The sequence below is a fragment of the Tasmannia lanceolata genome, unplaced genomic scaffold, assembly GCF_043159265.1.
Source record: "Tasmannia lanceolata isolate RefF3 unplaced genomic scaffold, GAP_Taslan_0.1 ptg000008l, whole genome shotgun sequence".
Lineage (NCBI taxonomy): Eukaryota > Viridiplantae > Streptophyta > Magnoliopsida > Canellales > Winteraceae > Tasmannia > Tasmannia lanceolata.
Window position 1 is genome coordinate 63,622,553 of NW_027518685.1, and position 12,396 is coordinate 63,634,948.

The 12,396-nt window shown below is 37.8% G+C and overlaps 1 pseudogene; it reads right to left on the bottom strand.

Annotated features, from left to right (window-relative positions):
- Nucleotides 1–8,648: 8,648 nt before the first annotated feature.
- LOC143883148 (formin-like protein 6) lies at nt 8,649–10,173 on the bottom strand (annotated as a pseudogene).
- Nucleotides 10,174–12,396: the final 2,223 nt, after the last annotated feature.

Genomic DNA, 12,396 nt, shown 5'->3' on the forward strand with positions numbered 1-12,396 from the left:
TTTTCTTTCTCAACAACCAGTTCTCTTAAGACCTTCCATCTCCTGCACCAAGCCTTGGACTTTGATTCTTAGATACATAAAAAATGGATGTTGTATCCATGCTTGAAGCTTTCAGTATAATTTGTAAATGTTTAACTGTGTAATGCTCATTTCCTATCTGGCAGCCATTGGTGTAGCATGATGTATAACTGCATAATCAAGTCCAAGAGAAACCACATTGGTGGTTAGGGCCAAGGTTTTAAATTTCAGTTTTTGGGGTAATTTCGGTCCTCACTGAAACCGAAATTTTAGCCGAAATCCCAAAATTGTGGCCGAAATTCGGTAGAACCAATCCAAATGTCGTTTTTTGGATTGAAAGGTAGATTTCGGTTTCGGAACATTTCGGTTTTGGTCCTCACCGAAATCCGAAATTCGGCTGCAATTTAAAACATTAGTTAGGGCAATATGGGCCTATTTTCATGTAAGTTCCATGGATTGGGTATATTGATGAGTTTGATTCCCAATCTTTAACCAAGCATTGTGAAACAAAAACTTTCCCTTTGCTTGGCTTAGGGAAATTATGCTACTAATGTTTCATTTTTATTTTTTTTTATATTCTAAAAAAAAAGTGGCAAGCTGTGTTATGATACTCATTAATCAAGAAAGCCATTTCAGAGTTGTTCAATGACAAAATACCTCACAATTAGAAAAAGCAGGGTACTTTTCCAATTTTTTACATGGGTATATTGTAATAGATCAATCAAAATATTGTCATCAGCCAAAACTATAATCACACTAAAAAAATAGGGATTTGCTAGGGTCCATCGCAAAAGGCATTTCGCAGCTGGTATGTTGCATGTCAGACCAGCCACCTCGTGAATGAAGAAAACAGCTTTTGTCTCCATTCATGAGGTGATCGGTCTGACATGCGACAGACCAACCGCGAAATTCCTTCTGCGATAGATGCTAGCAATTCCCAAAAAAAATATGAATGCAAGAACAAAATGTGTGAGCGCACGTGAAGTGTTTTAGGTGAAAGGAAACATCACATGCCAGCATATCTCTCTTGTCCCCTGCAACCACAAAAAGTCTCTACGAATAATTGAGGATCATTTGATTCTAGCATAGAAAGAGACTGGAGCCTTATTTGATTCTAGCATTTCACAAGGTGTAAATTGACTTTTTTGTCATCTTAGCTGCACTTGTTTAAGGATAAGATTATCTGCTCAGATTTTAACTTATTCACATTGTAGGTCAATTTTATTTTTGTATGATTATGCCCATGAACTTTCATGGAATTATCTCAGGTTCTTTCACAAATTGTTTTGGCTGATATGTTGCTCTTGTAAGAATGTGACAATTTGTGTGATTTCAAAAATATGCATGGATGAACTGCAGAGTGAGCTTACTAAACTTTCTGCAACCAAAAGTGTGGGTGCTTTTCAATTACTTCAATTGCTAACAAAAATGCGAAAACCCCAATTGGAGGATATTTAGGATGTGAGAAAGGTCTACATTTGACATGCATTGTTCCGTAAATAATTAGCGGTTACTGATAAAGTAAAACAAGGAGATAATGATCTAAAACTACCATCGATATAAAAGATTTATATGTCATGGTCCAATCTCCAAGAGATTAGATAGATGAGAATTGAAGTACTTATGGTCTAGAAATGTTTCAGTCACCTCATCTAGTGTTACGTTAAATGCCCTTAAAATGTATAGCTATGTTCTATGATTTCTTGGGGTCCAAGACCCTGTTCTACTGTTCAACAAGGGGGGGTGAACTGGTCTTCTTGTTGCTTCTTTCTGAACAGAGCTTGTGGAATTGCAGAATAGAGTTTCAATCATGTCCTCATTCAATCCGCAAGTGAGTGACACAATGTGCCAAATTTCAGGCCAAATAATTTGTTGTCTGAAAGTTATAAATATAGAAACAGAGGCAAATATGACATGCTAAGTAAATATTATCATGGTTTCTACAGATTGGAAAGGAAGAAACTTATCATATGAGAAATTCTATGGTGAAAATTATTTGCTTACTGAGAAGAGCTGGAGTTCAATTGGTCCCACACGGTTGCTCGATCTGAGCTTGCTCATACTTTGTCCCAAGGCAAAGGTTTCAACCTGGCCTTTCCACCATCCATGTTGTCTACCATATTGACTCGCTCTGAAGAACTAAGATCGTGATTAACTTCTACAATATGTGCTGGTAATTTGTCCCAGGTAGCTTCCATGGGAGGAGGTGTGATGTAGGACACTTTCTATATTTTTTGTAGATTTCTTTCTAAGCTGGAATTTGAAATTGTAGATAATTTAGGATCCTTGATGGATTAGGATTAGTAAGTATTTTTAGAGAGGTTAGGAAACAAGAGCTCAATAAATATGGAGTTGTATATGTAAAAAGTAAATCTTGAATTGAAAAAAATTATTTCTATTGCTTCTTTCCTTGTGGATTCAAGGTTTTCCACTTGTGGATTCAAGAGTTTTTATCAAGAATTCTTTTTCTACCAGGTTGAAGACGGTGATCTCCGCCTACACCTTTCCGCACGATTCCGCCTAAACCTTTCCGCACGCTTCCGCCCTCGTCAAGGTGTCAGTGATCGAATAGGCATGGGGGACACATTTGTTTGGAATGGTCTGATCTTACCCCCAATTGCTGTGGGGGTGGTGGAGATGCTATGATACTAACTGTAACAACCCGGATTTTAAAAATCCCTGAAGTCCGGACCTTTTTAACTAACTCAGGTAATATAGTCTAGTGAATTTATATCTTAAGTGTGTTAGTATTTTAATACTAAAGAAAATTAAAATGAAAAGACATTTGCTTTTGCAAAAGCTTCTTTTTAATTTTGAACTTCCCACCCAAAATTCAAAATGTCAAATTGATTCTATTCTCTTGTACTTTCCCACCAAAATCATTTAAACTTTTGAAGGTAGCTCTCTTACCTCTTAAAAGTTTAGTCCAAGATGGGAAGTTGAGAAAAATTCTCCCATCCATATAAGAGGGAGTGTTGAGCAAAGGCTTGGGCCTTTCAAGGGCATTCAATTTGTTTGCCTTTGGTGTTTTACAAAGAACAAGATCAAATATAAAAAAAAACACACACACGCGCGCGCGCGCGAGCCATGCCGTGTCGGGTCGGGGCGCGGGTGCGTGTGTGTGTGTGTGTTGGGTTGGATTTTCTAAACGGATTTTTTATTTATAAATCCAACGGTCATGTCTCTTTAGTTTTAACTTAATCCAACCGTTACAACCCTCTTAAGTAACGTTTAAAAAAAAAAACGGCAATTTTTTAAATGACGTTTTTAAAAAGGTGTCTCTACTGTTTTAAAGAGGTGTCTTCAACAGACACGTTTTCTCTATAAAAAGAGATTGTTTCCAACGTCTTGAAATACAGTTCTTACATCGTTTTTAGAATCTCTCTTTGGTTTAAAAAAAAACAGATAAACGAGCCTTTCATCTCTGCTGATTCGTTTTTCCATCTCTATTGAGTCGTTTGCAAAAACAGAACAGTTTCCTTTCTGTTATTTTTGTTTTCTTTTCTCTGTTCTGTTTTATTTGTTGGGCATTCGGAGTGTTCGCTGTTTGGTTCGGATCTATCTGATTGTGCACTTCAGATAGATAGCGACGGTGCGTCGGGCTGTTGTATCCTGGGGGTGATTGCGTTCGGATCTGTTGCACCGGAGGGTTTTCCGCAGAGGCGCAAAATCACCTTAAAGAGAGCGACCTAGTCCGTGCCTCAACTCGCCGCATCGAAAAGGTTATACTAATCATCTATTCTTTCTGTTTTTCACAGAAATCAATAAACAGGTACGCCATATTATTTATATTAAGAGGAAAATCTCATAACAATTTTAAGGTGATTTTCGTTTCTGTTTTTCTCTTTCTAAAATATGGCATCCCATGATGAGATTATATCGGATTCCTCAAATCCGAATAAGCCTTTTCGATTTAGTGGTGCTAATTTTAAGAGATGGAAGAAGAAAATGTTTTTCTATTTATCCACCAAGAAAGTAGCCCATGTTTTGGAAGACCCAAAGCCTTGGCGATCAGAACTTGAACCAGTTAGATCTACTTTGAAAAAGAACTGGACAGATTCAGATTTCCTATGCCAAAACTTTATTCTCAATTGCCTATCCGACGAATTATACGATTTTTATAGTGACTGTAAGGATTCCATGACACTTTGGGAAGCCTTACAGAAGAAGTATGATACGGAAGAGGCCGGGTCTAAAAAATATGCTGTAAGTAAGTATTTTCGATATTACATGGTAGATGAGAAGACGGTGATTTCTCAAACTCACGAGTTGCAAAAACTTGTTCATGACATTCTAGCAGAAGGAATGATCATAAGTGAACAATTTCAAGTTGCAGCCGTGATTGACAAATTACCCCCTTCTTGGAAAGAATTCAGAAATTCCCTTCTTCATAAAATTAAGGAATTATCTATGGAAGGTCTTCTTGTTCGTCTTCGGATCGAAGAAGAAAACCGTAACCAAGATAAGAAAGAAGGGAATACTGAAATTGTAACTAATGTGAATGCCATTTCTGAAGTTAAGAACCAAAATCAGAAACCGCAAGTGAATCTGAAGCCCAAAAAGAAGTTGAAGAAAAAGCAACAGAACCAAAACCGAGGTACCTTCAAGCGTCCGACCAAAACACAACTTCTGGAAAGAATGACTATTCCAAAATTGTGTGCTATATTTGTGGGCTCAAGGGTCATATTGCACGGATGTGTCGATGTAAGAAGACTGCACCAATCCCTCAAGCCAACGTGATAGAAGAGCCACTTGTGGCTATGATCACTGAAGTGAATATCGTTGGAGGATCTGAAGGGTGGTGGGTCGACACTGGTGCGTCCCGTCATGTGTGTTTTGACAGGAAGTGGTTCAAGACGTATGCTCATGCAGATAATGAGAAGAAGGTGCTTCTAGGGGACTCGCATACAATAAAGGTACTCGGTGTTGGGGACGTTGAACTTTGCTTCACTTCAGGGCGGAAAGTGATACTGAAGGATGTTCTTCATACTCCAGACATGAGGAAGAACTTAGTTTCTGGTTTTCTTCTTAACAAGGCTGGTTTTAAACAAACCATAGAGTCTGACCAGTATGTTGTAACCAAGTTTGGATCCTTTGTTGGTAAAGGATATGCATGTGATGGAATGTTCAAACTGAATGTTGAAATAATGAATGAAAGTGATTCTTCTGTTTACATGCTTTCTTCTGTTAATTCATGGCATGCTAGGTTGTGTCATATAAATAGGAAATATGTACATAACATGAGTGTATTAGGTATGATTCCTAAAGTAGTCTTAGAAGAATTTAACAAATGTGAAATATGTAGTAAGGCTAAAATTTCTAGAAAGCCTTTCAAAAGTGTTGAAAGGAATTCAGAACTTTTAAACTTAATTCATAGTGACATTTGTGAGTTAGACGGTATCTTGACCCGTAGTGGTAAAAGATACTTTATAACCTTTATAGATGATTTTTCTAAGTATACAATCATTTATTTAATTAGACATAAGAGTGAAGCCTTAAAAATATTTAAGGAATACCTATTAGAAGTAGAGAACCAATTCAATAGGAAGATTAAGAGACTAAGAAGTGATAGAGGAGGTGAATATGAATCATTAGAATTCACTGACTTTGTTAAGTCATTAGGAATTATACATGAAACAACCGCTCATTACTCTCCCGCTTCAAATGGGGTTGCAGAAAGGAAAAATAGAACACTAGTGGAACTTACGAATGCTTTACTCCTAAGTTCAGGAGCCCCTTCTAACTTATTGAGAGAAGCAATTCTAACTTCCTGCTATGTTCTTAATAGAATTCCTAATTACAAAACTAAAGTCTCACATTTTGAATTTTGGAAAAATAAGAAACCCAATGTGAGTTACTTTAGAGTTTGGGGATGTTTAGCTTATGTAAGACTTCCTAATATTAAGAGACCCAAATTAGGAAGTAGAGCCATAGAGTGTGCCTTTATGGGTTACTCACTTACAAGCAAAACATATAGGTTTTTAGACCTAAATAACAGTGTAATAGTAGAGTCCGTGGATGCTGAATTCTTTGAAGATAAATTTTCTTTTAAATCTAGACATAGTGGGGGTACCGTGACTATTGGAGATAGTGGGGGCACCGAGCCTAGGATTGAGGTAAACCCTGAAGTAGAAATTGAACCTAGGAGAAGTAAAAGATCCAAAATAGCCAAGGATTTTGGCTCTGATTTCTATGTCTTTAGTTTGGAGGGAGATCCTTCTTCTTTAGAGGAAGCTTTGTCCTCGTCAGATGCTGACTTTTGGAGAGAAGCTGTCAATGATGAGATGGAGTCTCTGATGTCAAACCAGACTTGGAAATTAGTAGATTTACCACCAGGATTTAAGACCATAGGGTGTAAATGGATTCTTAGAAGAAAATTGAAACCAGATGGAACCATAGACAAATATAAAGCTAGGCTTGTTGCTAAAGGCTTTAGGCAAAAAGAAAATATAGATTTCTTTGATACATACTCTCCGGTTACTAGGATTACATCCATTAGAGTTTTGATTGCAGTGGCTGCAATCCATAATCTGGTAATTCATCAAATGGATGTAAAGACTGCTTTCTTAAATGGTAGTCTAGAAGAGGAGATATATATGGACCAACCTAGTGGTTTCATATCTCCAGGTCAAGAAAATAAAGTATGTAAGTTGGTGAAGTCACTGTATGGACTTAAACAAGCACCAAAACAGTGGCATGAAAAATTTGATAATGTCATTATATCAAATGGTTTTAAAATCAATGAAAGTGATAGGTGTATATATTATAAGTATATTAATACTTAATTGTACTATTATTTGCTTGTATGTTGATGATCTTTTAATTTTTGGTTCTAACTTGAAAATAGTTAAACAAACCAAAAATCTATTAAAGCAAAACTTTGATATGAAAGATCTAGGAGAAGCAAATGTAATTTTAGGGATTAAAATTACAAGATCTGATAGTGGTATATCTTTAGACCAGTCCCATTATATAGAAAAGATACTTAAAAAGTATAAGTACTTTGATTGTAATCCAGTATGTACTCCTTTTGATCCTAGTATTAGATTGTATTCTAATGAAGGTGATAGTGTTAATAAAAAAGAGTATGCTAGTATTATTGGTAGTTTAAGGTATGCTACAGACTGTACCAGACCTGATATAGCATATGCGGTAGGCATATTATTCGATCACTGACACCTCCATTGTGGATTCAAGGTTTTCCACTTGTGGATTCAAGAGTTTTTATCAAGAATTCTTTTTCTACCAGGTTGAAGACGGTGATCTCCGCCTACACCTTTCCGCATGATTCCGCCTAAACCTTTCCGCACGCTTCCGCCCTCGTCAAGGTGTCAGTGATCGAATAGGCATGGGGGACACATTTGTTTGGAATGGTCTGATCTTACCCCCAATTGATGTGGGGGTGGTGGAGATGCTATGATACTAACTGTAACAACCCGGATTTTAAAAATCCCTGAAGTCCGGACCTTTTTAACTAACTCAGGTAATATAGTCTAGTGAATTCATATCTTAAGTGTGTTAGTATTTTAATACTAAAGAAAATTAAAATGAAAAGACATTTGCTTTTGCAAAAGCTTCTTTTTAATTTTGAACTTCCCACCCAAAATTCAAAATGTCAAATTGATTCTATTCTCTTGTACTTTCCCACCAAAATCATTTAAACTTTTGAAGGTAGCTCTCTTACCTCTTAAAAGTTTAGTCCAAGATGGGAAGTTGAGAAAAATTCTCCCATCCATATAAGAGGGAGTGTTGAGCAAAGGCTTGGGCCTTTCAAGGGCATTCAATTTGTTTGCCTTTGGTGTTTTACAAAGAACAAGATCAAATAAAAAAAAAACACACACACACACGCGCGCGCGCGAGCCGAGCCGAGCCGTGCCGTGTCGGGTCGGGGTGCGGGTGCGGGTGCGTGTGTGTGTGTTGGGTTGGGTTGGGTTTTCTAAACGGATTTTTTATTTATAAATCCAACGGTCATGTCTCTTTAGTTTTAACTTAATCCAACCGTTACAACCCTCTTAAGTAACGTTTAAAAAAAAAACGGCAATTTTTTAAATGACGTTTTTAAAAAGGTGTCTCTACTGTTTTAAAGAGGTGTCTTCAACAGACACGTTTTCTCTATAAAAAGAGATTGTTTCCAACGTCTTGAAATACAGTTCTTACATCTGTTTTAGAATCTCTCTTTGGTTTTAAAAAAAACAGATAGACGAGCCTTTCATCTCTGCTGATTCGTTTTTCCATCTCTATTGAGTCGTTTGCAAAAACAGAACAGTTTCCTTTCTGTTATTTTTGTTTTCTTTTCTCTGTTCTGTTTTATTTGTTGGGCATTCGGAGTGTTCGCTGTTTGGTTCGGATCTATCTGATTGTGCACTTCAGATAGATAGCGACGGTGCGTCGGGCTGTTGTATCCTGGGGGTGATTGCGTTCGGATCTGTTGCACCGGAGGGTTTTCCGCAGAGGCGCAAAATCACCTTAAAGAGAGCGACCTAGTCCGTGCCTCAACTCGCCGCATCGAAAAGGTTATACTAATCATCTATTCTTTCTGTTTTTCACAGAAATCAGTAAACAGGTACGCCATATTATTTATATTAAGAGGAAAATCTCATAACAAAGTGTAATTTAACAAGTCATAGTTGAAAGAAAGTTAATAACCATGTCTCATAACTCCAAAAACGATCAAGTACACAATCTTATCCCTTATGGGATTTACATGCTAAATGTATAAATTTACATCTAAACGTAACAAAACCGACCACAAACTAAACAACTCCTATAGATCATTGCCTCTCCCTCTGAGCTTCCATATCCTCGAAATCCTCATTCTTTATAATTATATCATCACCTGTCACATCTGTGATGTTGAAGGTGGTGGCAGTGGTAGTTGGCCTGAAATATTTTCTCCCGGCGGCGGCAGAATGTTTATCAAAGGGGAAAGCACTAAGTTTGTTGGTGGAGAAGGTGGTGATGGCAATTTTTCTTTCCTTTTTGGAGGAGATGGTGTTTTAGGTTCTGTGTATCACATTGAGGGAGGCGGAGGAGGTGGGGTTGTAGTGGCTTGTTTGACATCAACAGGACAATTTGAGAGGCGGGTTTCTGGAGAAGTTCTACTAGAACAAGGACTAGAATTAGAGGTGTGAATTATAACTTCCGTAACAGTGGGCTTGGTCACAGTGGCTGGAAAATTTTGCCTTGAATCGGATGCGAGAGAACTCTCGCTGTTCCCCGCAATCGAGGCTTCTGGAGAGTAGTAAGGTGTGTCTTCATCGGAGGAGGACACGACCTGAGTTGACACCCAGCGAGTGGCCTTATTCAGTGGTGGCAAAGGATAAAGCTCCGGGCTCGGCTGATGGAGCTCCGCCGTTCGAATTGAGCTTAGATTATGATAAGAAGATGAAGGCTCATTGGCAGAAGAAGAATTGATTGTGAACTGTTGTGAATTGTTAAGCATATGGGATTGTTTTGGGTATTTTATTCTATGGCGATATAAGAAGAAGGCTAACGATGAGAGAAGAACCAGTGTGACAATGGTGGCAGTGATGGTAATTGTGAGCTTTTTGGTGAGTGGATTGGTTTTAGGCCCAGATGAGTTAGTGGAGGAGGTAACATTAAGAGACTGTCTGTTGAATTGGAGGATGGAAGAAAGGCCAATTAGAGGTTGGGTTTTGTGGGGGTGATGGTGGAGGATTTGAACTGATTGGAAACAATGGTTGGTGTAGGATTCTCCGGTTAAAGACTGCAGAATTTGATAATGCAAAGACACAAGTGGGGATGTCTGTAATAGAATTGAGGGTCAATATCAAAAGGAGAACGTTGAGAGGAGAAAGAGGAATATCTTTCAATTTCAATTTGATGGCTATCTTGGTTTCATCATCCTCTTCAACCTCTCTCTCTTGTAAGCTTTGTTGGGCCACCGGATCTATATAACTTAAGACGTTATCAGGACCTGGAACTCTATTGGGCACCAGTATGAATTTTATAATAACACGTGGCAATAAGATCTACTTTTCCAATTCTTTGGGAAATGAGAAAAGTAAGGAATGTGCGTAATAGTTTCGAGAAATTATGGATTTGGGTACTTTTTAAAACAATCATCAAACACAGCTGATTCTTCAAAAAAGGGGTGGGAAAAAAACCCAATACCCTTCTGACATCAGCAGACATCTCCTTCAACTTCCTTCTTCATCATTGCCAATTAAATTGGCGCGCTTCACAAGGCTTCTTTTGGTTCGTCTGAATATCTATTTGAACCGACAGAACCGTGGGTTCGTTTCTATCTTGGCCGTCGGAAATAACCAAAGACGGATGGATGCTTTACACGTGTTAAAAAACATTTTGGATCGGTGGCACCTCTATACACAGCTGGTTTGGTTTGGATTTGAAATTTTCCGTTGAACCCATAGTCCCTTGGGTTCATTTAAATCTTCATTGTCGCCAATATGCATAGATGGTCGGATCTACGACACGTGGATATCAATATGGAACGGTGGTGTCTTCTAATAATACCACCTCTCTGTATGAGATTCCACTGGCGTACCCCATTATTTACGCCGGTATACACCCTATTTCCGCTTACACCTTATTTCCGCCGGCGTACCCCTTAATATTCCTGATGCGTACTCTAGAATCCGGCGGCGTACTCGATACGTTTGGAACACATGTTTGATCCCAGAAAATCCGGCGGCATACTCTATATTCCGGCGACGTACTGTAGAATCAGGCGGTGTAGTTGATATCTTGGAACGATGGGTGTTTCTTGAATCCAGAGGCATACTCTAGAATCCGGCGGCATTCTCAGCCAAAAGAGATGTGAGAAATAATAAAATATTCAATAACGTTACCGAGACGTGAGAAATAATAAAATATTCGATAACAACGCCGTTCTAAGCCAAAAGAGACGTGAGAAATAATAAGATATTCAATAACACCGCCGTTCTCGACCAAAAGAGAAGTGAGAAATAATAAAATATTTCTTTAAAGATAATGATTGACTTTGGGTTGTGAATATGTCAAGAAGGGCAACATACGAGGACTCTGATCATGTCAGAAGAGTATTAGGGTCTTTTTTCCACCCGTTTTTGAAGAATCACCCGTGTATGATGATTGTTTTAAAAAGTACCCGAAATTCATAATTTCTCAAAACTATTACCCCCATTCCGTACTTTGCCATGTTTTACGGATTGCGCTAACTCAGCTTGTCTTTTCTTTTCGAATTGGCTTGTGAAAGCTTTTTTGAAAAGGCAAGATGGATTAGTGAAATTATTATGGTTGTGCTGATATCGTTTCCATTTTTTTTTGTTTTTTTTCTTCTGTGTTTTTATGCTATTATATAGAAAAAACAACAATAAGAGGATTCCATGAACAGAAACGAGCATCGTGATCAGGACAGTTTATCTCACAAGCCAAGGATACCTCATTAGTAAGATTGAGGAATGCAAAAATCAAAAGCATATAGTTACAAACTTGTATTGAAAAGAAGAAATCTCTAAAAAATCAGAACTTTATTTGTCCCATTTTGAACTTCAAGAATTCACGAACAACCCTAAAATTCTTGTATTTAATAATTGGTATTTGCTAGCGTCCATCGCGGAAGGCATTTCGCGGATGGTCTGTTGCATGTGAGAGCAGCGACGTGGATGGATAAATGAATGAAGACAAAATCTATTGAAAAGTGAGCCTATGTGGCTGCTTTCACATGCAACACACCATCCGCGAAATGCCTTCCTCGATAGACGCTAGCAAATCCCATTCAATATATCTACCCAAGTGTATTGTTAACTTGTATTATAAGAAATGAACGTAAAGTTTGTATGTAATCATGTTAACACCTCCATTGGGGTTGATTTGAAATAAAGTCTGTAAAACAGGAGAGATTTGAATGGGTAGTGTGAGAAGTGGCTAAAACACAAGGAAAAAAATCAGTCATAATTTGGTTCCATGCTTTTCAGGGTTTTTCTTACTCTGTGTCTCTGTTCTATTTAAGTTGTACACAGTTATAACTTATATCTTAGTGTTGGAGGGATAACGCTTGTCATAGATATGAAAAGAAAAAAAAAATATGGGTCACTGAGGTCAGGGTCACGATCGTTAATAGTTTAGGACCTACCCTGTCTTGATTACAGGGAAAACATTTCTGATGGAAAATGATATGATCATCTTTATTCTGGAGGGGTTTTATTTTAAATTGAAGGTCCCTCTATGTAAAAATTGAATTCCTTAAAGTTATCCTTTTCTTGTAATAAAAAAGTAGGAAATTTTAGAAATATTTTTCCTTTCCAAACTTTTCCAGAAAATTCCTGCAATCGAAACAAGGCCTTAGGATATGAATCTGATGGACAGGTTAGGAATCATTGTGCCCAAATCCTGTCCGTTAACGTGAACTTTAAT